The 26,111-nt window shown below is 35.1% G+C and overlaps 1 protein-coding gene across 1 annotated transcript in view; it reads left to right on the top strand.

Moving 5' to 3' along the window:
- LRP1B (LDL receptor related protein 1B) overlaps window positions 1-26,111 on the top strand; it is a 1,933,320-nt gene that overhangs the window by 10,753 nt on the left and 1,896,456 nt on the right. The gene's annotated exons all lie outside the window — the stretch shown is intronic.

Genomic DNA, 26,111 nt, shown 5'->3' with positions numbered 1-26,111 from the left:
TGTTATCTACCTTGAGAAAAAGTCAAAGTTTAGTTTTAAAACTTAATATTCAAATCTGTATTCTAAAGTTAAGCTTAGCCCCAAATATTCTCCACTGAGTTTCTTTTTAAGTTGTACAGGCCATCTAGTGCCAAAAAAGCAACTTGGGATAATCAACCCTTTTAGACACTATTTACTTTATATTGCAGACAACACTGCAGCATTATGGAGGAAATACTTCACCCCAACCTGAGAAATTATGTTGGAAATGCTACACGATCGTTACAACTAATTTTAAAAGATAACCTGTTTTCTTAGTTTTCAAACATGGTACATCTTTAGATTAAGAAGTGAAGATGTATTCTAAACAGACATTAATTTAAAATAAAAAGAGATCCAGAGCTTGGGCATTTACAATTTCAGAAATGCTTAAATGAGATATTGAAGGAAAAGATCTCAACCAATTTATCTGTTGTGTAAAGAGCTTACCTGCAGGTTTAGTAGACATTTGCTAGATGCATGTGCAGAAATCTAATTTGTGTGTGACTTTAAGTTCACTCCATTTTTCATTCACATTGTCAAAAGACCCTTTAATAATTTGGCTCCAAGATTTCAGTACAAAACTCAACATTATGCATAGGAATAAGTTAAATATGAAATAAGCACTAACATTTTATTGAATTTTAGAGTGACTGAACCAAATGAAATTTGAGGCTAGAAGATTTTGCATTAATGTTTAATTTGGGACTCACTTTGTTTGTTTGTTGTGTACTGTAGCAGAGGGGTGCCCAAAGTTTGGAAATAAACTAATCGGAGTAATTGAAGACGGCAGGAAGGGGAAGGGTTACTTGTATATTTGTGAGTACTAGGCGCGATTTATGCTCCCTGACTAGAACTCTGCTCACATCACACAGAGGTCTGCTAAAGGGCTTTTTTTTTTTTTTTCTCTCTTTCATAAGGAAAGGACTTTGGGAAAAGGTTCAAAATGAGTATAAGGGGGTTATTTATGTTTTAGGTAAAGCAAAAAAAAAAAAATTATTGACTGCATACTCAGAATAAAAGGCATTTGGGCAGGAAATGTTGTGACCGCTTGGTACAGACTTCAACCTGCTATAAAGAGCCAAGGAAAATAAACAAAGCTTATTCAGATAACAATTCAGCTGGCGAGACACCTGAAAAATCTAGCAATAGCAAGAAAATCACTTAAGTCAAAAATAAACTTTCAGAGATTGAAGCTACTTGAATTCACCAAGATTTAGAGATGAATGCCAAAGAGGATTAGTAAAACTCCCTTCTGTATGAAATACAGCAGTAATGGCTCTATTGCCATGTTTCAAACTCCTGCTTGAGAGTCACTATGTAAGTGAGAGTTGAGCTCAATATACAGTAAGGATAATAGCGTTTCCTTAAAAAGCAGGAAATCCTATAAAGAAACCTGAAACAGCAATCCTGCCCTTCTCCCCAACCCCCTTCTGCAAGCAACAGCAAATGATAGGCAGCATTTCCTCTGTAGTTTCACAGAGGGAAACAGGTTGGTTGTGGCTTCTGAGATCCCTAGACTCAGAGAAAAGGCTTCTTATATTTTTTTGCTCATCATGTTAAGTGATGGAACTCAGACATATTTGACTAACCTTTATGAATTAAAGGGCAAGATATAGGGCAAGTTCTATAAACACAAATGCATACAGTCCTCAGGCTGGTCAGAAGGTGCCCTGGTGACATGTGAATTAGGGGGCACATTGTCCAAGGGGGCAGCTGATACTCAGCTGTAGCAGACTGTAGGCTTCTGTGAATGTGGGCAGAGGATTGCCAGACCTCTGTATTTCAAGAGAGGCGAGGAGTTTTGATTTCTGTGCGTAATTCCCTATGATTTAAATATTGTCGATCAAGACTTTTTTTTAAAAAGAAATAACATTGTGGGGGTCAGAATCACCAGCTGATGGATTTAAGACCCAGGCTGACAGCCGTGGTCCACTCTGGAGCCCCTGAGTTGCAGACATCGACAGAAGGTTGGACATGGTCACAATGAAAAGACATTTTACTTGGTGCTTTACAGACAATAGGTGGCCCTGGAGAGCTGAGTGTAATGCCTTGACATTTGTAGTGGATTATTTTTGCAGCTCATGGCTAAGGGAAGAAGGATACCAAAGATTAATTTCATCAGTGTCCTGCATCTCTGCCTCCAGAACTTCCTCTCCCCCGTGAGACGTAAAGGTAGAACCTGGGGAGAAAAAGTGGGCACAGAGAAAACTCTTAATGAGCCGTTAGAGGGTCAGTGATATTAGACCCAATTGTGACTTAGGCGGGCACATGCCATGGAAAGTTGTCTAAGAAACAAAACTCTCTCAGTAATGGTGAGGAAATGCTATGAGGATGATTTCTGTCTGCCTCAGCACCCCAGGGGCCTCATGGAAAATATTCTACCTGATAAGTAACAGCCACATGGCAAAAACAACATTGCTGTGCCACACACACCACACATGGATCATTATTGAAAGGTGGAAAGGAAAAAAGAAGACTGAAAGGGAGAAAAAAGTATCGTGAAGTGAAGATGACAGAGGGCTGATCCTGATGAGTAGACAAATTCTCATGCTGAGACACAAATGGGATCACGTTTAGGTTTGCGTTTCATCTTTTGTTCTCTTGGGAAAGCTGTGACCTAACAGGAGCCAATGGTGTGCTCTATTACTTACACAAAGTCTCTAGATTTCTTACCTATGTTTACATAGGCATTAGTATATCCAAACTGATTATTCGAACTAGTTTTTTTTAGAGTGTTTTTCTGAACTTTTTATGTTGAAATAATTTTAGACTTACAGAAAATATATACAACTAGTACAGAGTGTTCTCATATACCTTTCTCTCAGCTTTCCCTGATGTCAACATATTGTATAACTGTAATACAATTATCAAAACAGAAAGTTAACATCGGTGCTATAAATGTTATTAACTAAACCATAGACTTTATCCAGATTTTACCAGTTTGTCCACTAATGAACTTCTTCTATCCCAGCAGCCAATCTAGGATTCAACATTAAATTGTCATATCTCCTTAGACCTTCAGTCTGTGACACTCTCTGGTTTTAGTTTACTTTCATTTCTTAAGTTCATTTGAAGAATCCTGGTTATTTATGTTGCAGAATATTCCACAATTTGGGTTTGTCTGATATTTTCTCATGGTTATGCATTTTTGACAAGACTATCACACAAGAAATGTACCCTCCTTAGTATACCATACATGTCAATTTGTCTAGTTATTGTTGATGTTAACCTTGATCACTTGGGTGGGGTGATATTTTCCTCATTCTTTCTAAGTTCATTACTTAGAATTCTTCTGCAAGAAAAATGTCCCTTTCTGATTTATTACTTATTTATATCATTATAGACAGGTACTTATTTTATTTTTTGTATTATCATCTAATACTATCATGGTTCATTTTCTTGCTCAAAAATATTCCACCTATGGCTCTTGGGTGCTCTTTCAGATTGGCTACTGTGCCCTTTTGACATACCCCCATCATTTTTTGAGCACTTTGTGAATTTCTAGCACTGCCAGATGAGTACAAGCTCATCTTGTGTTTTCCCTGTTTCTGCCCTGGAGTCAACCAGTTTTCTAGGGAATTTCATAGGATATTGAAACTTCTGAAAGTTTTAACTGGATGCATTCTCTTAAGTGACACAAGATTATACTAAGGGTGATAAACAATTGCAAGAACAATTGCTCAGTTAATGTATTTTAATGTTCCAGAAGAAATCATTTTGCTCAGTACTTCAATTTTAATAAGGTATTAACTACAATGATTGATTATCTGCTGAATAAAATTCTGAATTAGAATTAGGTGATGATGCTTATTATGGAATTCAAAATTTCACTCTCCCCAAAGATTCTAAAGAGAAATATAGATAACTTTTATGAAATCAATTTGTATTTATTGATCTTTTCTCAAGAAAACTGTGTTAGGGAATTTTGTTTTCAAAGGTATCTCTGCCTTCAAGGAGTTGATGGTCTAATTCAGATAAGGAACATTATGGAAGCATGAGCAAGTCATATAAGGGATAATTGCAGAGGGTTTGATCAGACCTGGCAGGTGGGGCTGTGGGCCTATAGTGATTCTGTGTCTTGTCTTTTGGATGGGGATTGAACACAGAAGCATATGCCAGAAATAGTGAATGAGTTTGATCTTTTGGATGAATCTTGACTGATTGGTAGTTGTCCAGACTACTATATTGAGGGAGATTCTACAGCTGAGTCCGAGTTCTTTGGTAAAGGGCACAGAGATAAGTTGGTGATGTTTCTAATGATCAAAGTCACAAGACTTTTAGGAATGTTAGCATCTGGCCTACTTACTATTTCTGGTTTAGTTAGCACAATAGAGTCTTCATTGATTGCCATTACAAAGGATACTTCCTGCCCATGGCCCAAAATTCCCAATGAACCAATGGGTAAAATCCCAGCTAATGAAACAGTCTTAGTTTTGAATAAAAACAAGTGTCTAGAATCTTCTTGAAGGGCCTAAACTGTCCACTTTTTCAACGTACACTACATTTTTATTTTCTTGCTTTTTTTGGTGCCTGCCATAAACATCATATTGGTGTCTTTTGGGGGAGGTTTAGAGTTAATTTTTTTACTCTTTCTGGTGGTCAGTGAGATTTTGTTCTTCGTGATCATTTCCAGTTTCTCCTAATTTTGAAGCTGCAATTTATCTCTCACTGTGGAATCCTCCCCCACCTGCTAAGAGATCCAAACACAAATTCACTCTCCAATGACTCCGATTCATCTTAGGTATTTGGATATATCCAGTTTTAATGGCATATTGTCTAAAAATATAGATATGATTTTACTGATCTGACCATCAGTTTAGCTTCTGATAATAGCTCTAGTTAAGGTAGTGAGAAACAGGGCTAGTTGGAAAGCAACGCAACACCCATATTGAATTTTTAACAACTTAATACATTTTAGGAAATGATCTATCTGAAAGGCATTATGGCTTGCTGAGAAAAGCTGTACACTGGGAAGCGGGAGAAGTGGGCTCAATTCCCAGCTCTGCATCTGACTCACTCTTTGTCCTTGGGCAAGTCACTTAGCCTCTCTCTTTGTCTACTTCCTGCCTGGTAAAATGAGGAGAATAATGCATAAAGACTCCCACCTCACCAAGATGTGTCGAGGCTGCATCCTGTAACCACTGAAGCGACCTTTCTTCCCCCTGCTGGCTAATAACAAACTTATTTTTATCAGCATCGAGTTTGATTAAATTTTGCAGTAAGAGCATGGAGCTACAGCTAACTTCAAAGAATCCTTTAATCCTTTAATTTACACTGGAGTTTTATTGCAGTACATATTGCTTTGTGTTAATGCACTCATTTCTGGGAGGAGGACTTGTGGATCTTGTGTATATGGAAATACCCCTTGTCTCAATCTACTTGAGTGCCAACCATGGAGTCTTGTACTGAGCACCACAGAGCCCATTAGAAGAACAGAAAATGGAATCCTGGGGAGAAGAGGCTTACACATAAGAAACAATCAGTGGTTGTTACTTAGCAATATGTTTTTCAAAAGTCCTACTCCTAAGGTTAGAGTTTTGACAATGGGGAAGTCAATATATGCTGGAAAGTCACAGAGCAATGTCATGGAATAGATTGAACAAATGCCCTTTCTTCTATGATATCTTCCCTGATTCCTCCAGTAAAGATGATCTTCTCCTTCATCTCCCTCCCTTTTCTTTGATCTTGCTGGCTCATTTTTCATTTCTCTAGTTTTCCCTAAGTGTCTTTTAAGTTTTATTAATCTTTATTTTCTTTATAACTAGGAGTTAATCATACATCAGGCATTATTTTGGGTTGTTATACCTCGTCCTTCTCCTGTCATACTGAAAGTACCCCTCCAGATTGTTTTCATGACCTTGACCTTTTAAAATGATTCTGCCAATTGCAGAATATCCTATATTCTAAATTTATCTTATTTCCTCATTATTTCATTTATCTTGGTCCTATATCACCAGTATTTTCTGTAAATTAGACATTAGCTCTTCAGGCTAGACTGGATTCACATTGAACATTTCTGGACAGAATACTTCCCAGGTGATATTAGGTGTCTGTATACTTAATAACTGTGATGTTAGGGATTTGTATGCAAAATGGAATTAATAATGCAGATACTAGGAGAGACAAAGAGTGCACTGAAGTATAGTTCTCTAAAGCTTCTGCTTTGCTGTAGTTGCTCAGGGACAACATTTTGAAAGAAAAGACTTTGCATTTATTAGCTGTATTACCTTTGATCAATTATATTATCTCTTTAGGCCTCAGTTTCCTTATCTATGAAATGGGGACAGTGATACTTACCATAAACTCTCGAGGTTTTGAGAAAATACCTAAGTGTCCTGTTCATAGTAGGCACTCGATTAATGGAAGTTTATTAGAACTAGTAGTAGTAATAATGTCTGTATTTGTAGTTCTATTGTGTCATGTAGTCCTATATGATGAAAATATTTAAGAATGGCATTCAGTCTATGAACAGAAAAGCAATACTGTTCATCCCAGAATACCCATTGTAACAGATGGACTTTTCCCATTTGTTGGTTTGCTGGTTTTTTGGTTGTTTGTTTTAATATGCTTCCATGTGATATGGTGTAAATGGAGGACACCATTCTTACATACTTTTCAGAATAAAGTAGGTTATAAACAATCCAATGAACAAAAGTAAAACATTATCCATGGACAAAAGGCTGTGTCTCTAAAGACCCCAAGAATCCCAGGATCATCTTTTGCTTCCTACCACTCTAATGCAAGGAGAGAAAAGTACACACAAGAACAAGGAACCCACACTTGAGCTGTTCCCAGTTATTTACAAAACACCATTTGGGTTGAGGCTAAGAGATTAAGTTTTGAAGTCAGTGCATTTGGATTCCAGTCCAAGCTTCATCACTCACTAGCTGTGTAACATTGGCCATGATACATGATCTCTCTGAAACTCTGTATACTTACAAGTGAATAAAGCTCAAAGAGATGTTGTTAGAAGAGGACTATATCAACCTCCAACTCAAAATCACTGCCTTAATACATGTAATAATTGTAATAATTTTATTACTATGTACATATACTCACTGCCTACAGTGGGTAGTTACTCATGCTTAGAAACCAGTGATGTTCTAGTAGGAGAGACCAGGGCTGTTGCAGAGCCTTCAGAAGAACGAGGCAGAGGAACGATATGGAGGAATGACATCCAGCCCTCACTCTACTTACCAAGCTTTGCGTCCTAGTCTGGGGTTACATTTGCCCAGAGGGGGTTCCTTTTTCTAAACTGCACAAAGATGTAATGTAAGCTGTTGCTGCTCTAGATGGGAACCTTCTAAGCAGAGAGAATTGCAGGTGCAAAGTTAGTAAAGGGCAAGAGAGCTGGCTTTTAAGTGGTTCTGTAGTTCAGTATGGTTTACACAAGATGAGCTCTTGAACAGTAAGACGTGCAGAAGATGTTGTTCTTTATAATTCAGTGAATCCAAGGTGGACTTTTAAAAGTTATTGCTAAAAGAAATCACCCAAAATCTCTAAATATAATTAATGAACTACTTTATAATAGGAGGAAAGACACTTGTGGAAGAATACATTTCAGTATAGATCCACATACTCTCTTCTGAGGTCAGTCACTTGAAATATAATTTATTTTTACTTCTATTAGTTTAAAATGACATTTCAACACATTAGAACAGAGAGTTTAAAAAAAAAAAAAGAACAGAGAGTTTCTCCCACTACTAACTTACGGTGGTGCTTCAAATCATGATTTTGCCTTCCTGACTTTCTGTGGAGATGCACCACTATGTTGAATCTGAAAATAGAAAGAATAGATGATTGGTGATCTGGAATACTTTTCTGATCTTGATGGTTTTACTAAAGATGGGCTTTTTTTTTTTTTTGACTTTCATAGGTTACAAACAAAGATTTTCAAAATTTTATCACTTATTTTTACCCATACAGGGCTTTGGTATTTGCCTTAAAAAATAAGCAGGTCGGGGGGAAGAGGAACATCTGTTGTTTCTTTTGTGATTCACAAGTATTACTATACTTCTTGAAAAATACTAAAAAATTTTTTCCGGGAAGAACTATGTGATTGTATAATAGCAAGTAAATGTTCAATGCTTCTAAGTGATAAATTTACATAAAGGATAGTTTGCTTTCTCATCAGAGTCTGTGTGCTAAAGATTTTGTCAGAAAAGCAGAATGAAGACTAAAACCAAGGCTTGGTTTTGTGTCTTTTAATACTGCACATATCATACTACACAGCTTTTGAAAGTGACCGAACCAGACACTGTACTGTGTTGATATCATTCTTTTTCCTTCAGGAGGGGGATTGTGAGGAATGCCTAGAGGATATGTTTGCCTTCTCGTAGGAAGAACTATTCTTTACCTAAAATAATGTTAAATTTTCTAAAAAATTCATTGTTTTCTTTTTAAAACTACAAATGTTACATTTTGGTTTCCTGAAAAGCAATAAATGCAAGTAATTATAGGCAAGATATGTACAATGTTCATCTTGGGCTTCCTTTACTAAAGGGACATAATTTATTAGAGTAGCCAGTATTTTAAAATTCTTTGTATATGGTAAGTTTATAGATATTCTCAAAATTATTTTTAGAAAATGGAAGATGATTGCTTCCTAAAATAAGCATTACTTATAGTGGCAACACAGAACTGCTATAGAGATTGTCCAAGTTATACTGTTTTAATATTGCTATTATATTTTCTACATGGTGAATTCCAGCCTTGTTCCACTGTGGTAGAAATGGGAGAAAAAGATATTAAAGCATTGCTAGGGTGTTAAAGTGAGTTACCATCATAACCACCCACTGTCAGCAGGCTTGGGGAGCCAGCAGGGAGCCATGTTTATACTACATAATGGATGTGTGGTCACGGATCTCATTAGGCAATAACAATCTTTGGGAAACGTTGTTCTCTCCTGAAGTCCACTCTAAATGTACTCTTTCCTAGTCCACTGAGGCTTATGATGCTTATAAGGTCGTCATGCTCTATTTTTGAGTCTCTCTAGGCTGATTTCCAAGTGTCACAGAAGAATCCTGTCACATAAAAATGGAGACATTTGTCTCTCAAAAATCCATTGAAAAGAAAGAAAGCCATTGCTTTAGACTCACGAGGAAAGTTCTTGGGTGAGAATAGTTTCTGTGATAAATTGTCCTAGATAATGAGACACCCACCACTTGAAATACTCATTTGGCTTCACCTGGAGTCAGTTGGGGGAAATGTACAAATGACTTTGGTGAATAAATTCTACAACCCAATTTTAGCCAAAACCTGGAACTCAAAATATAGTCACTAGATCTCAGGTGTACAGAGCAATGTGGGCATTCATAAGGTGCTTTTGTCCCTTTAAAAAAGAATTAATTCATTCTGTTACTGTCTCTTTATATAAAATAATCAAAGGTGAATGGAAGCTGAAGTAAAAATGCACTAATGATAAGTTTAAGGGGATATTTGAAAAAGAAAGAGAAATGTCCCCAACCACTTGGTAGTCAGTGAAAAAGTACTGAATGTCCAAGTGCCCTCATTTGTCAGTTTTCAGTTCTTTAATCTTTTAGTTCTTTAGATTTTCATAAAGCCTGTATTTCAAATAAGAACAATTGTAGGAAATTAGAGTAATGATGAAAGAATCATTAAAATGGCAAGGACTCTAAAAATGTGAATTCTATTTTCATTCTTTGATGGATTTGTTTTTCCCATAAGAGGGGCATAGTAGTCAGTGGTGTTGGCAACTCATGCTTTAGTGAATTTCTTACTTTTCTTTTTAATTGTTGAACATCTATTGGTGAATTACATGTAAATCACACTCCTAGCAGGGAATTTGGAAAGATTGGCCAGATGCCTTTTTTTTTCAGCTAGCCTGAAATCAAAGATTACCTTTTCGCATGGAAGTAAAAACAAAGGGTATTATTTGAGAAAAATAATTTTGGATAATTATAGAGGCCCTAACACCGTAGAAAAATTTTACTTCAGAGAATGTGTCAGCTTTACTGTTTATGGAGAGTTCCCTAGTTAATTTTTATATTTGAGCCACATCAGATTAATAAAAAAAGAATTGATATTTGATTTTCAGAAAAAAACATGTCAGAAGCCTCTTTGGAGCCATAAAGATATATCTGTAGCCTTATGTCCTTAAAGCATACGACTTTTGTCTAAAAATTATATTAGTAGAATAAAGCAAATTATTTAAGAACATAAGCTAATATAATTTTTTAGAAAAATGTTCATCTTTATTAAATGATTATGTGTGCATCTTATAGCAATCTAATTGAGCAGTATAATTTTATTTAGTCCAGAAAATCTTACAAAGTAAAAAGCAAATTTTTATACTAGGTGTATGAAAATTTCTTTTTTCTCCTTTTTCCTTTCTTTATCATCTTTGCAAAGAATTAAACAATGATGCATGTGAAACTTATTCAGAAAAAGACATTTTTTTATGTTTTAAGGCACCTGTCTATTTTAATTAAGGCAAAAATATATAGCAGTTAAATATAAAGATTTATGTTAGTTTTATAAGATACTTCTTTATGCTCAAAGTATTTGTTCTGTTAATTCACTGTTTTAGCTTAATGAGAGCTAACTTATATATGCAGTTAATTTTTGAAGAAGCCAAATGCAATAATAGCTGTTTAGTAATTAATAGATCTTGGATTAATGCAGTTTGGGCCTTTTTAAAAACTTATATTGCTATCAGGTATTTTAAGGGCATCATTATTACCACCGATTATTATACTCTAGAATTTGTCTTAGCATCATAAAAAATGATCCAGTATTTGGGAGTGAGATGCAGGGAGGTGAAAGAATAATTGTACTGGGCAACGGTATATTCCAAGTGACAAAAATAAAATGTTTTAAAATCTGGTATATTTTATGTCTTAATGACATAAAAGTTATGATGAATGTGGATTAGCCCTGAAAGCAAAGATTTAGGTTTGTATCCAGGCTCCAAATTCTGCTACTTCCTAGCAGTAATTGTGAACAAGTCACTTAATTTCTTTGCAACTGGGCCTTTGTATCTGCAGAATGTAACTAATGACAACTTATTACATGTGGTTGTTTTAAAACCGAGTAAGATAAGGAAAGTTTTTTAAATTTTCTACAAATTCTACAGCCCTTTACAGAATTAAAACTTAATTATTCCATAATAGTACAAATGAAAGTCAGTTCATTTTTGTAATTTTTAAAATTACCAATTTTGGAATTTTTATTTCTTTTGTTTAATTCTCATTTCCTTAACTTATTCCTATGGATGGCAGGAAAATGCATTTTAATAATAATTTATGATTTCAAAAATATTTATTGCAGATATGCTTAATAGAATTGCACTTTGGAAAAAAGTGTGAGTGACAGAGTAATGAAAACCATAATTTGTATGTTATAAAGGAAAAAAAAATTAGGCTGAAGTTCCAACCTGTGTGGCAGTCAGGGTTTCAGAAGGCTGAAACACAGCAACTCATTTATGTATGTATTTATTTATTTATTGGTGGTAAGTGCCTTAAGAGAAGTGGAAATGAAACACTGTAGAAGTTCAGCTTTCCTCTTTTATAAAGTTAAGTGCTTTTAGAAAATAAGGTTAGATGATATTTTATCTGATCTAACTTTAGGTTACCAGAATAGTATATAGCCCCAAGGAACACATGAAATAAGACACTATCATTTAAAATAAGTTTCATGAAAAGAAATAGTCATATTAATAGACATATAAACCTAGAATAATATAGATATGAATGATTGCTAGGCATAAGATTGAATCTAAATTCTAGAATTGAAGAAGTTTTCAAAATATAAAACAAATCTCCAGTGTTAATGAATTATTTCCAGAAATCTATAAGCTCGTACCAGTTCTATCATTTTGATTGATCAGTTTTTGAACCAAATGTTTAACGACTTAAGATTTGTCTCTTATGCTGAAGTAACTACCAAATCACCCACTATATATACAGAATATTTCACAGAAAAATACTTATTTCAATTCTTTACTTGTTTTTCTCAAAACTCTACATTTTGCAAACTACACAGCCCTGAACAAGAGTTAATAATGAGACCTGTGATCCTAGCCATACCGGCCATATTTAATGGAATGCAATGAAAAAGAAATGTCATGTCTTCATTGTTCTCAAAGCTAGAGGTAGATATTTATACAATTTTGTTAATTGAAGACAACTTGGAATTTCAACCCCTTTACCATTCTGCTACTAGAATGATCTCTTAAAAATCCCAAGCAGACCTTCTCTTTAAACCCCTTCAGTGGTTGGGTAACGTCCACAGCAAGGCCCTGGGACAGAGATCACCTGGAGTTTGTTCTCTCTGGGTTCATTTCCATTCAGGTGGGGTTGGTGTCCTTTCCCACCTTTGCAAATCATCCTGTGACTATTCCTCTCACAGCACTTTTACCAAGAACTGTTGTGGTTGTTGTCCAGTGTTAATATCTTTATTCTTAGACTGCGAACTCTTGAAGGCAAGGGATATGTTTTTATTTCTATCTCTAATATGTAGTGTCTGGAACATGGAAGTTTAAGACAGATAAATAAAACCAATGATCTCCCGAACTGGTCTTGAAAAAGCTCTATTTGAGACCTTCTTATAAGTGTAGGCACTAACTCTATGAAGCTCTCCTGATGTTTAAACAATGAAGACAATAAATTGTTCATCTCTTGCTTTTTTAAAAAGATGGGCTGAGTATAAGGCTGAGAAAATGATTGAGAAAGTGTGTGGTCACTATTTCCCAGAAAAAGACCCGTAAAGTAGTCCGGGTGAGTTGGGGAGAGACAGATTTTGAATGCATTGCAGGCTACCCTAGGCTCTAGTGCAAATCCAATACTAATAATTTAAGTGCAAAGCAGAATGTCTTTAAAAATCTTTATGACTCTATTATATCAAACTCATCTCTTAGCATATAGACACTCACAGGACTCAGTCCAATATTAGGGAAATGTCCAGCTTTAAAGAAACTATTTGGAGCACTGATTTCAGGCCAGACTTTGCTAAATCAGAGTGCCAGTTTCCTTCATGCTGAACAGCACAATAAACCCCTCTGCAAAAGGAATAAAGACTGCTGAGAAATAACTGATGAGGCTTTTAATGTCAATAAATGTCATTTTGTGCATCAGTATTGTGAGAGTTTCCTTTTCACAAATGGAAGAGGGATTTTATAAACTCTCCTGTGAAAGGATGGGGATTTAGAGTTGGCATTAGCAGGCCCTGTAATAAAACAAATCCCTCCTCCAAGTTCTCCTTGGAGTGAAGAACTGCCCTTGAACTTTTCATTTGGTAATATGTGGATTAGAGATATCCCTCTTCTGTACAACTAAGTTGTGTGTCATCTTCTTAGCTCTCTTCATAAATATCCTACCAGGAGAAAAAGGAAGTGGAAAATAATTAAGTTGCCTTTTGGCTTCATTAGATGTTGCTTGATTAAAGATTTAGAAGGTGCTATGAAAATACATTTAGTTTTCTGACAATCTTGTAAATGAAATTCAACAAGTATGCACCAGAATATTGATAAGATACTTGGGAGGAAGCTTTTACACAGCTGATATGTAATATCCATGAATCCTGGATTGGCACAATATTTAATTTGGCTTTTCCTTATATACAGCAGGATCAGCCAATAGCATGAGGTCAGAGATGCCATTTATTTGGCCTATTGTGTTCATTAGTTTGTGACATAATCTATCTTAAAATATTTTGATTTTCAATGTATATTTAAAAAAAAATTATCGGGCCATATCTTGCAGGATTAGAATGATAAATGGTATTTGTGAAAGAAAAAAATGTCCTTGTGTCATTTCATTATTTGTTTGGCTAAGGAGTCTTTTTTTTTTTTTTTAACTATAAAATTTGTATACTGCAAATGATTCTAGTTAGTTTCTTAGGTGGCTGCCAAAAACAAATAATCACATTAAACTCAAAGTGCATTCTTTTATATATTCAAAGAACACAAAGAGGGACTTCCCTGGTGGCGCATTGGTTGGGAGTCCGCCTGCCGATGCAGGGGACGCGGGTTCGTGCCCCGGTCCGGGAGGATTCCACATGCCGCGGAGCGGCTGGGCCCGTGAGCCATGGACGCTGAGCCTGTGCGTCCGGAGCCTGTGCTCCGCAACGGGAGAGGTCACAGCAGTGAGAGGCCCGCGTACCGCAAAAAAAAAAAAAAAGAACACAAAGAACATACAGTTGGGTCTCTTTATTAATGAAAACCAAGAATGTCCATAATGAAACTGGTTTATCCCTGATAGAAAATAATGATAAATAGTAACTTCTGTATTTAAGGAACAGTTTATACATGTGCGTATACATTGTTTTAACAGGTTGCTCTTCTGGGTTTCCAGGGACTAAAGCTATACAGAATAACAAAACAATTTCACGCAAATAATTTGCCCTATCAATTTACATAATTTAATTAATATGCATAATTTGCGTAATTATTTTCATTAGATGAAAATTAAGGCTTATAAAAATCCAATTTAGATAATTTATTAGCAAAGTCATTCAAATATTAAAATATATGGTGTTTAAAATAGCAAATTAATTAACCCTCTGCTCTCTACAGATCTTTAGGGCTGTGAGAGCTTGCAGAAAAACTTTGCTCACCAAAGTATGGGATCTGCTTCATACCAGTGGATCATGTGTATTCTTTCTCCATGCCTGAGAAAAAAATGAAATTTACACATTTTAAAAACTTGCACATTTCAGTGCTTGCTAATATTTTTATTTTGGTATAATTATCAGGTTTTGCATAGACTAAAAATGCATAAAATGAAGGAGAGTCTTCTTTTCCATATATGTAAAATATTGTTTTCTATGTTCTGTATCTTCCATGGTCCAGTTTGTGGCATGAGTTTCATAATAAAAGGTGTGTTTTTAAAATTTTATTATCAGTAGCCAGTATGTGAACCATCATTTTCTTAGGTGATTATAAGGATGCAATCAATATGATTAATTTTGGGTGCTTTTGAAATATTTATATTGGCAATTCCATTCTTTCCACCCAGAAGGCAGTAGGAACCTAATCCTGATTTTTGACTCCATAGGAATGGCTACTAGATCTTGTTAAATGAATTTGTATGGAGCAAATTTAAGTTTAACGAGAAAGAAGTACCCTAGAGTACCCTTCATATTTTCCTTTTGATGCGTTTTTTAGGCATTTTAAGGGGCAGTTAGAGGTGATTTGTGACTGAGGTACAAAATGGTTCACAGTGCATGTGGCTCAAAGCATGCACAGGGCTACTGTCTTGAGACACTGTTTTAGGCTTTTAAATGCATTTTCACATACTTTAAATCATTTTAAACAACAATCATGTAAAAATGTCACCTCTTATTTTACACAGGAGGGACTTTAGACTCACACAAAGTTCAACAACCAGTAAGGGCCAAACCACCACAAAGAGTAGAACTCAAATCTTTGAATCTCCAAGCTCTGTGTTACTTTATAATATCAGAATATATATTCCCAGAGTAACTGTATTAATATTTAATAATATAGTGTTATGACAATAAAGCATTATCAGACTTTTATTTTTTTTAACAAATATCTCAGAAGTGAAAGAATCATGAAAGTGTTTGTCTTTTTCCACACTAGCTGGAACCCCTTGGGAGACTAAAAACTTGTTCTAATAATGGCTTATGCACTCAAAACATTTTTGGAATTCTTATTTTGGGATTGCCTTAAAAGCCTACGCTATTTCCTTTTAAACTCAGTGCTTTCAAACATTGAATTCTGAGGAAAGTATCAATTTGATTTTTTGACATAATCAGAAACCATATAGAAGTAAGATCTGTGAATGAAGTAATAGATTAGACTTACTTTGGTTTTGACATTCACATTTTGAATCTTATTTTAAGTGGTGGGTTGTGTCTAAAGGTAACTCTAAAAGAAATATTAAAAATAGTTGTCTGAATAGCATTAATAGAACATTAAGCATCCTATCTGTGCCTAGCCTAAAGGATAGTTTCAGTTTGATTCTTTAGGACTGAAATAATCATCCATAATTCTATTTTATCTAGATATATATAATATGTTTTATATCTGAATATGTGTAACATATGCAGACTGTGTCTAACATATGCTTTATATCAAAATACCTACAACATATGCAGAGATATAGACACACTAACACATCTTGTATTCCAATTTTATGAAACGCGAGTAAGGCCAATTTCAATCCAAATCATGCAGATCACCTATATAACTTAGACGTTACCTAGACTTCTCACTCCAAGATGATTTTCGTAACTCAAGGAATGATTATGAAGTGGTATTTGAGAGGCTCCAATTGTCAGCCTGCACTGCTGAGGAGGTCCAGTGCGGCTGTGGTCCAGACCACCAGACCAGTCGTCACTGTGTGAGAATGAATCGGGCTACACTGATCCTTTATTCCTTGAAATACAAATTCCGCAGCCCATGAGCACACTCATCTCTATTTCCCTCCCCAAGTTCACAAGCCAAATGCCCCGCCAGAAGCAATTTTGGGATAGTTCAATTAGGATCAGAGCAAATTAAAAATAAATTTGCGTATGGAATTTACTTGTATTGGTAATTTCCTTCCTCCTTCCCTCCTTCTCTTTCTAGTTCTCTTCCTTGTTTCCTTCCTTTCTTCCTCTCTCCTTTCATCCTTGAGTCCCACTGCTTTCAAAGCAAAAGTAAGCCAGTCTCTCAGTGGCGTGGACATATACACACTATCAAATATAAAATAGATAGTTAGTGGGAAGCAGCTGCATAGCACAGGGAGATCAGCTTGGTGCTTTGTGACCACCTAGAGGGGTGGGATAGGGTGGGAGGGAGGGAGACGCAAGAGGGAGGGGATATGGGGATATATGTATACGTATAGCTGATTCACTTTGTTATACAGCAGAAACTGACACACCATTGTAAAGCAATTCTACTCCAATAAAGATGTTAAAAATAAATAAATAAATAAATAAGCCAGAAATATGTGGGTAGTGAGGCAGTGAGTCCTTATAAGAGTAAGGCTAAATTGGAACGCGCTTCCAAAGAACCAAAATCAATATCAAACTATCAGTTTAATTTTATTATCATCTTGAAGAATTATTAAAGCAGCTTGGTTATTATCAGGATTTCTTCTCTGGTTTAAGAGGTGAAAGGTTAATGACTCATTTACTGAGGTATGCAGTTTTCTTTCATTTTTCACTTACAATTATCTTCACTTGTTTTAAAATGCAATGCAGCCTCCAAAATATATTGTAGTCATTCATTATGTCTGTCAATTAAAGTTTCTAAATCATAGATTTAAAATGAATCACAAATAAGCATTAATTGATTCCAATCACTGAATGCCCACTTCCTGGAAGAAATGAATGGGGCAGACTTACTTTTGAAAATCTGCTTTCCGTGGCAGCTGGAGCATTGGGACTCAGCAGATGTTAGTTTCTAAAAAGCTGGTATTCATTTCAGAAACTGACTCTGGATGTCGGTGTTGTCTTTCTCCTTGGAATGAAATGTTTGTTGACAGAGCAGTGCAGATGCTAATGGATTTTTAACTGAAGTAGAGGTAACTTCAGTTACCGTTTGTGTCCCTAAACACTTCAGTGTGATGCTGAGGGTCACCTGATAGCTCAAGAAGTCATCATTTATGAACAACAGACCCTACACTTCCTTCAAGGTTTTCATAAGTAGATCCAACTTTAGATAGATAAGACAAAACCAAGTGTCTTTAAATTTAGTCTAAAACATTACAATGTTCTCATCAGGGAAAAGTAATGTTTGCAAATGTAGAAGATCCCCCTTATAATCACTGCAGTAACATTGTACACATTTGCATTGTTGATGAAATTAAAATTACATTCTTTTATATATGGACTGTTCATTAATTCTCCCATGCACCAAGCTCCATGATATTTGACATCTCTCTAACATTTAGAATCCAGGTTACTATCGCAGGAGTGGTTTTAGAATGAGGTTGTTGCAATAGAAACTTTGCAATCATTGACATTCTTTTTACTATTGGAAACTTAAATGCTATAGCAAATTTAGAATTTTAAAATTATTTAGAGACAGAACAAATTCTGTGGAGTAGTATATTATTCTCTTATCTGAAATAAACAACTTGGGGAACTAATTATTTTGAAAATCGAGGAAAGGAGCTTATTAGTAGCACCATTTGTGATCTACAGGCTAAGAGGTAAGGCTAAGAGAAGAATTTGGTCTGGCAAATACAGTTTGCCAGTAGAAATCCAGTATCAGAAAATCTCATTGAACATCGGTTTGATTTGGGGTTGTTAATACTTAAAATAGCATGGAACATGTTTTATATACAATAGGGTGAATTAGCTTGCCAAGGAAATATAGAAAAGATAGCTTGCCTATCTTTAAACTATCAATTGACTATCACATTTCTCTTTGACATATAAGCGGACAATATTTTATCCTCCAAGTCATGTTAAAATATCATTGTATTATCTTCCTATAATCTTAAATATAGGCTTTAGAATAAAATGGGTTTGTAGCTTTATTTATTTATTTATTGGCTGCGTTGGGTCTTCGTTTCTGTGCCAGGGCTTTCTCTAGTTGCGGCGAGCGGGAGCCACTCTTCATCGCGGTACGCGGGCCTCTCACTATCGCTGCCTCTCTTGTTGCGGAGCACAGGCTCCAGACGCGCAGGCTCAGTAGTTGTGGCTCACGGGCCTAGTTGCTCCGTGGCATGTGGGATCTTCCCAGACCAGGGCTTAAACCCGTGTCCTCTGCATTGGCAGGCAGATTCTCAAGCACTATGCCACCAGGGAAGCCCCGGGTTTATAGCTTTATGGAACTGTATTGTCTTGTGGTCATCACTCTAAACTACTGTTGCCAATTAGATTATAAACTCTTTGAAGGTAAAGCCCACTGGGATGGTAGCCACCAAAGGGAAAATATGGATTGGAATATCTCAATATGATCAAGGAACTGTGTGTAATTTAGTTTTACACATGAATTACTGTTGAATAATGAGTTTTCCACCATTACGGACGTTGCATATCACAGATTAGACTGTGTATACATTATATCCTGGATGTCAACTTGTGTTATTCTTTTTTTTTTATTCTATATGAGTAAGGTTTTCAGACAGAAATGCACTAAATTATTACCTGAGAGCTAGTTGCCTGTTCATTTATTAAAGAATCACCCATAATGGCAAGAGTCAATACTATATGTTCAGAAAATAAAAGTGAATTCTAATTAAAGAAGATCTACTTGAATTAACAAAAGTAAATTCCAATTTTCAGAATTATGTGTGTTTTGAAAATTATCAGTAGTGCTGCTTAGAATACATTTCTTGTTTTCTCGTTGAGTCATGACTTAGACCATTTAGATTGCTCAGAATGATATGAATCCTCAAGTAAATTAAAGATGATACACATTTGGGTATTTTTATGATAATAGTAAAATATGTTCTTTAAGCTGACAAGAAATTAAAGAGCCATTTTAAGAATCCCCAAATTGGAGAGTTTCTTATAATGTCTACTTCCAAATAATTCTTTGAACTATGGCACAGTCTTAGTGTTTCAAATAATCTTTTACTGTCCAATGTCTGAAAATATTTTATATGTTTTGTCTAGTTTTTCTATTATTTTTTAACATCTTTATTGGAGTATAATTGCTTTACAATGGTGTGTTTCTGCTTTATAACAAAGTGAATCAGCTATACATATACATATATCCCATATCTCCTCCCTCTTGCGTCTCCCTCCCACCCTCCCTATCTCACCCCTCTAGGTGGTCACAAAGCACCGAGCTGATCTCCCTGTGCTATGCGGCTGCTTCCCACTAGCTATCTATTTTACATTTGGTAGTGTATATATGTCCATGCCACTCTCTCACTTCGTCCCAGCTTACCCTTCCCACTCACCGTGTCCTCAAGTCCATTCTCTATGTCTGCGTCTTTAGAGTTTGTCATACAGAGTGAAGTAAGTCAGAAAGAAAAAAACAAATACTGTATGCTAACACATATCTATGGAATCAAATAATCTTTTAAAATGCATCATGCACTTTCAACTGTTGTAAACATTTTCTTGAGTATTTACAAATGCAATTGTTCCATTCCAAAGCATCAGAGATTTAAGATTCAGTGATGGTTAAATGTATGTGGCATTGCTGACGATGTCCTTGAAGCTACTGAAAATGTTTACTTAAAGCACATTTTTCTGCCTCTGCCCTCAAACAAATTTCTTTCTTTATTTACCTTTGGGCAGGTTGGAGTTAATGTGGTGGGGTAGAGGAATATGGGCAGGAGAGAATATCTGTGTTCTCTGGATCTGCTGATGTTGTTAGGGGACCGTGAAAGAGAACACGATTTTTTCTAGCTTATCCTTGTTCTTCCAAAACATTAAAACATAAAGAATTTAGACAAGAAAATTAAAAAGACTTTGATGCTTCATTTTCAGAGGAGACTTGTAAGAGGAAAAAGTGACACCATGTGATTTATTCTCATGACAAGATTGTAAAGAGAACAAGAAGTACAAAAACTCAGTCTGTTGTTGTTACATTATTTACATTTGTACATGATGTCTTCTTTATTCTGAATGTCATACTTGAGTACTTCAAAATGGGAATATAGACTCTTCATAAAGATTTATGGAGTCAGCTTCAAACAAGTAACTTCTTAATTTAATGGTAATTATATGGTTTTAAAATGTACTTTCTTTTTGCACCATATTTTCTCAATAGATAGCTCAATGTATGCTGACGTTGTCATTTTGTTGTCCTTCAAAATACATACTAACTTACTTAAGTTTTGAAATCTGGAGCTCTACATTTAGTGCCTTTAAGATCGAAAAGAACCAGATCTGATTTTCCAAATAATTTTTCAAATCAGTATTCTACCTTTAAAATGTTAATTGCTAATCCAATAATCTAAACAGTATGTGAAATTAAACTGTTGCTTCCTTTTTTGCACATGTGGTTCATTGTAAACTAAAATGTGATGCTTTCTTTATAAGTACTAATCAATTTGTTGCCTTGCTCATGTTTGCAATGGGTCAAAAGTATTTGACTGAAACATCATAGACCCGCATCGATTTAGAAGGAAGAACTTTAAAAAGATAATGAGTTTGCACGGATTATTTTTTTGATTATTTTTTTCAAACAGATATGTTTGAAGGTATTCTTATAAAATAGGCTCTGTTTGACTGTATGAGTAAGAGATCATCCCTTCCCTCAAAGTGTTACATTCTGATAGAGGAACTGCTAGCATTAGAAAGGCCAGCTTTGTACTAGGTGAAATAGCTACAGCAGGATTCTTGGTAAAAGAAATTTTTTTGCAGTGATAATCACAGCGAACTGTGGACTGGGATAGCCTAATGGTCTGTCTAAGCATGTGGATAAGCATTTATGAGGATCCATAATTTTATAGTTACTCCATCAGATTTTTTTTAAAGGTGGGTGTTCTTCTGCTGTCCTATGTGACTTTGTAAGGCCTCTGTAGAACAGGTAACAGAGCCAATGCATTTATGAGTAAATGAGATGATATAAACATTTAGTTTCATAGCCAGGAATCAGGGACTGAATTCTGTGTTCAGGAACTGTTTTCCCCAGTCACAGTATGAGGCTTGTGGTTCATTTACTGGAACAAATGGATTATACCATAAAGGTGAATGGTTACAGGCATAATTAATACCACATTAGAAGATCAGGATTTGTACAAAAGGAACTGTGTAGAGTCCATATTATTTTGAGGTCATGTAAATAATGGAAATGATTGCTTTGCCTTGCTTCCCAGATTTTGTCCCAGGGCATTTTACTTTCCCTGAGCCTTACTTTAAACTTCCTTTGTGTCTTCACATGTAAAACTGAAGAGATTATTTTTTGGGTAAACACTCTGTGCTGTCTAGTCCTAGTGTGACACAGAGCGAGGTTGGGTTCTTTGATCAGTCCATCACCATCCCACAAAATGGGTAAATTTCTCCCTAAAGTATCTTCTGCATAAAATATAGTTGACAATGTCCCTGCTCTCTGATTCAAGACAATGTGGCCAGAACTAAATAAAACAAGTCTTTAGAATTCTGGGAACTTCCTCAAAAGCAGATGTGAGTATAATACAAGTGTTATTTATTTGGATTTAGAAGGAACAAGTCTGGCACAGAAAAGATAGTTAAGTGGACTAAGGTCTGGCACCTACACTGAATTCCAGTTAATATCACCTTGGTTTTTCATGAGTGCTGATATATAGGACTATTCACCAGGCACTGAATGGAACTACAAACTAATTTCATGTTGGATCCTGAGAGATCTGGACATAGTAATGTCTTTCTCTTTCTTGGGGTTGGATTTTAATTCAGAGATGTTACCTACAGCAATTTAGCAACAAACCTCAGAGTTTTCTTTCTTTCTTTTTTTTTTTTTTGAGTTTTCTAATCTGCTTGTAAAAATGACCAACCTGTACAAGGTTGAAGATGTAACATTACACGTATTAAACATTAAATGTTAGCATTAAATGTCCTTTCCAATTGTAAAAAATACATGTTAAAAGAGATATTTTCTGATTTCATAAAGGGTTAGTTTGGAAACTGAATAAACCTGAAAGCCACTGAAGAGTAGTTTAATGCCTAGAGATAGTAATTAACTAAGACCTGTAACTCCTAAGAGTAGTCCCAGAATATTTAAGTCATTGGTTACATCTGACTCATTTGTATGACAACTTGTTGCTTTCTTCTTAAATATAGTGAAACAAAAATTTTAATTAAAATATATGCTCATACACACATACACATGCTGCAGCTAAGGGGTTATTTATATAAACTATACTAGATACTTAAAGTACTTAATGAATATTAGGGAACTATAAACTATGGAGTCTATTGAACTACTTACTCCCTTGAAATCAATTTACCCTACAGTAATGGCGTATCACAGGTTCTTATTAAGTGACTTTTTTAAACTACGAGGTGCTAAAGAGTATGCTATAGCATAATACACATTTGGCAACTCATACTCCTGTGCATTGCTTCCACCTTGCTAAAAACATGTATACATCCCCATTGTGAATAGGTTCTAAAATATAGGGGTCCATTTGCTGATTTTAAAAAGGGATCTTCCCGGACCGGGGCACGAACCTGCGTCCCCTGCATCGGCAGGCGGACTCTCAACCACTGCGCCACCAGGGAAGCCCAAGACTTCTTATATATGCATATAGTATCCATTTTTTTCTGTTCTCTCTGAGCAGAAGAGTATTTTTCCATTTAGCAGTTTGAAATGAACACATTGCTTACCTAACCATAGTACCAAAAGTGTGTCTAATTGGGTCAATTCACATAAAGGCTACAAATATTCATTGCACTCTAGCAGCATTTAGGTATATATAAGGTGAAAGAACATGACATCTGATGGAATCTACATTAATTTTTCTCCCTGAACTATCTTCTCTTGTTTTCAACTATTTGTTCAATTATAGAATCACAAAATCTTAATGCTGAAAGGGAACTTACTTATTAAAAAGTATATTATTACAAAATGCTTATTATAACATTATTTAATGTTTAGTTACATCTATATTCAGTTATTAATATATGTCAAGAATTATTCACATTTAAAGATGAAGAGCCTAAAACATAAAGAGAATTATTTTCTAGAAAACAAAATATCAAAGTCAAGACACAGCTCATCTCTTTTAAGTTTTAGTATAGTTTTTTTATAATTTAATTTTAAATAATATCACTATAATATTCACTAATAACATTATAGCCTAAATAAGCATGCTGAATGAGCTATTTTGAACCTACTTTCTATGCCTAGGACTGATTCTTTTTGCACACAGTCCTGTTGCTTAAGTATGGTTTAAGTGTTTGAGTATTTTACAACCCCACAAGGTCAAGTGTTGGGTTATAATGTTGATCCTGCATAATCTGTGACTACCTTAAACTTCACTTTATCTTTGTGGGTCCCAAATAAAGCTGAGCTGAATGATGAAGCCAACTTCAAACATGAAGTCATAATCAAGAGAATACTAGCCCAACAGCGAAAAAATTATTGAAAAGGAGTTTAAATCATTACCTAAGTCTCTTAAAAATCATGAGAGGAGGATTGCCTTGCAGCACCATATCTTCTTGTGAGCCACTTTCAAATTCCTCCTGTTCCCTTTTTAGAATTTGGTTACTTGAATGGCACCTGCACTGTAACTCTCTCTTTATTTATCTTTCATCCAGCCAACATATAGATTTAGTCTTTTCCACACACCTCTGTATGCCCAGCACACATCACATGCACACACCTTTCTGGATATCTGCTTCACTCCATCTGGTAGCTCACTTTATGTCTATTCTCTTGCTTTTCTGGCTTTTCTCGTTCTGTGGTTCACACATTCAATGGATATGTGATATGGACAGTGCAAAGGGGGGCAAATTTTCAATACTATATTTTGCTTTGCCTATTACATATGTTCCCATGGCTTTTTCAAGAGCTTTTTGCTCTTAAAAAGGGAATGATCTACACTAACTCCATTCATTGCACCTGATTTGTTATATCAAAGTGGGGTGAAGAATGATGTTATGTAATAGCCTATGTAAGGTATTATTTCATAAATTTGGGGGTCAGTAAAAGTGATCCTGTGCTCAAGGAACTTAATAAACAACTAAGGATTGAGGAGAGAGAAGGAGAAATTGACCTTGTTTTCATGAAACTCATAGTCTACTAGGAAACATGTGTAATAAGATTAGCAATAATGTGAGTTTTAAGTACTCTAGAAAAATGTAGATATAGTGACAAAATAAAGAGGGTATTAAGAGCAATTCTGATTAGGATGAGGAAAAATTTGAGTTATGCTTTATAAGAATTTTCATATTCTTATGAAATCTAAGACAGAAGATTTGGGGATGGTGAGAAAAGTGGAACACAGATTTGTAGATAGGAAAGCACACATGGTCTATGCAGTAGTGTCTTTTTTTTAAATGTGACTGTAGCATTATTAGAGTGTAGACAGTTCACAACTTTCTTATTTTCTAAATTTTCAAATATTTTCTATATTTTCAAAATAAATGCAGAAAATTTATGATGATGACTTTAGTGGAAAAATCATTTATGTCATAAATCCATAAGAAAAACTGAACATATAATTATTCAGATTAGAAATTGCTGTTAATACTTGTTTTAAAGTGAAAAACTTCATCATTTTTACCATCTCATATATATAGAACTGTGCATATATAGCGGTTTTTTTCACTGAACTGTTATGTTTAAAACTTTTAAACCTATAGAGTATATAAAAATTCCATGTGGAAAAGATAGAGGACTCTATATAAATTTATCCCAACTCAGATTACATTTAAAAAATCCACTTCACAATTGCTCATGCTTCTATACCTAAAGGTCATTGGACTTCCTGTATTTGTGTCCACCATCTCTATTATTCTCTAAAAGTAATTTCCTTATGGGATATTTTCTTACAAAATTATGGAGCTTTAGGTAAACATTGAGAAAATACCAAAGATGTGCCATGAAATGTCAGTGTAAACAAATAGACACATATGAGAATACTAAAATGTCCAAAAAAAATCAAACGACTAAAACTACAAAAATGAGCATATTTTTCAGTATTCCAGCTTATTTACCAGCCAGAAAGTATTTATTTTTTAAATAAGCAATTATCTAAGAACGTATTAAGTAGCAACTAATATATTGGGCACTTTCTCACAAGATAAGGGATCTGAAGATCAGCTGCATGTAATAGAAAATCTTATTTGCAATGCCATATGCGAGGGATATTCAATTGTCACTTAAAATAAGATGCTGGGGGAGGTCTAGAGATGGCACTGGGGCTCACTGATGACGTACATTCTTTTTATTCAGAATTCTTTTTATTCTCCTTTGCCATCTTCAATATTGGTTTTCATCCTCTTACTTTTCACCTGCTGGAGGCACGATAGGTGTCATAGCTCTAGATATCCTCTCGATTCAAAGCAGCAAAGGAGGAAGAAAGGATGGCAGAAGGGAATTTCTGAGAGTCTGCTCTCACTTTTTATCACTGAAGGAAAAAAATTTCTAGCATCTCTCCAACAGTTTTCTGCTTACATTTTATTGGTCAAAATTACATCACTCATTGGGCATCCTCAATTAGGATGCTCATTTCTAGCTGCAAGAAAGAGTGGGAAGATTTCTGGAAAGGGGCAGTGTGTTGGTCATG

The sequence above is a fragment of the Physeter macrocephalus genome, chromosome 2 (genome assembly GCF_002837175.3).
Source record: "Physeter macrocephalus isolate SW-GA chromosome 2, ASM283717v5, whole genome shotgun sequence".
NCBI lineage: Eukaryota > Metazoa > Chordata > Mammalia > Artiodactyla > Physeteridae > Physeter > Physeter macrocephalus.
The sequence above is the reverse complement of the archived record's forward strand: the minus strand, read 5'-3'. Positions and strand labels throughout refer to the sequence as shown.